This window comes from Petaurus breviceps, unplaced genomic scaffold (assembly GCF_028583685.1).
Source record: "Petaurus breviceps papuanus isolate PSGF00001 unplaced genomic scaffold, PetGlider_PUasm1.0 90849, whole genome shotgun sequence".
Lineage (NCBI taxonomy): Eukaryota > Metazoa > Chordata > Mammalia > Diprotodontia > Petauridae > Petaurus > Petaurus breviceps.
Window position 1 is genome coordinate 15,622,291 of NW_027187361.1, and position 1,324 is coordinate 15,623,614.

Sequence of the window (1,324 nt, forward strand, 5' to 3'; positions counted from 1 at the left end):
GGGGGGGGGGGGGGGGGGGGGGGGGGGGGGGGGGGGGGGGTAGAGAGTTGAAGAGGAGAAATAGTGGACAAACAGATGAGGTTTAGGGGAGATAAATTAAGCTCCGCACTTCCCACCTCCACCCCATATTCTATCTCTCCCTCCCAGTAGGGTCCCAAGAAAGGAGAGGGAGAGGGAAGAAGTAATAGAATTACGCAACTGGAAGGGGTCATCTACTTCACCCCACCCCTTTTTATACCTGAGGAAACTGAGGCCCAGAGACGAGGTCCCATGCCTCCAAATCCCTGGCTAGTACTCTCCCTCTCTCGTTCCAGAGAAGCCAATTGTGTGACTACAGCTGAAGATGCAGTAGAGGACGGGAAAGGGGTTGTTAGAATTACTGAATGAGTGTTGTCTTTTTTCCCCCTCAAAAAAAAAAGTCTCCTCAAGAAATGTCTCAATTCTGTTTAGCTTTGGCAATGGAGATGAAACTTCTCAGGGAAATGCCTCTACTCTGCCCAGTTGGAACCCTTGCCCTCTATCAGGGGAGCAAAAAGAAACAGCGTCTCCTCCCCCTGGAGACTGGGGTTTGCCAAGTCCCAAGGCAGAAAAAGAAAGGGTCGCTGCACTCTTATAAATCTGTGTCAGACCCTGGCCAACCTCCAGGTCTCCAGCAAACACCCGTAAAAAGAAACGAAGAGGCAAGCAGTGACTGATTCTTCGGGGGTCACGAGTTGGTAAAAAGCAAAGTATGCTGAATCCCTGCTTTGCTTCATGACCTTCAAGGGTGCACTTTCATAATCCTTCCGCAGTCTTCTGAGGGGGGTAAAGGAAAGGGGGGGGGGAGAAGGGGAGGAACCAATCCATATGGTCCAGAGAGATGTTGTCTGGTAAAAACCAAAATTTCACTTTATTTGACCCTTTGACATTTCAACCTCATCTGTAGCTGGAGATTGGCCCCAAGGCAGAATTCACTTCACCACTCTGCTGGGTTAGTGTCCTCAGCAGACAGATTGTGAGGGGGATAGGCCTGAGTCAGCAGGAGTATGATCTTCAAATTAAAGTTTTACCAAATTTCTAAGGCTGCATGCAACACACCACATCCAAGGGCAATTAGGGGAATAGAGTTCCTGTGCCTGCTCTCCACCACATAGATTAGCCTCTAGACCAGGGAATCGGGTGCTATCTAGCTGGACATGGTAAGCCATGTTCTTATTAAGGCTGGAAATTCGGGCTCCAGAGTCAGGGCCACCAAGGATGAATGCATAAACTGGGAGGTGAATGAATTGAAGAATCTCGAGGTACACAAGACACAAAGCTAAAACGAGAGCTGGCTACCTAAACT

General features: G+C 49.3%; 1 protein-coding gene across 2 annotated transcripts in view; it reads right to left on the minus strand.

Annotated features, from left to right (window-relative positions):
* The window catches only part of SHOX (SHOX homeobox), a 17,746-nt gene that overhangs the window by 4,562 nt on the left and 11,860 nt on the right, over positions 1-1,324 (minus strand). The window lies entirely within an intron of this gene.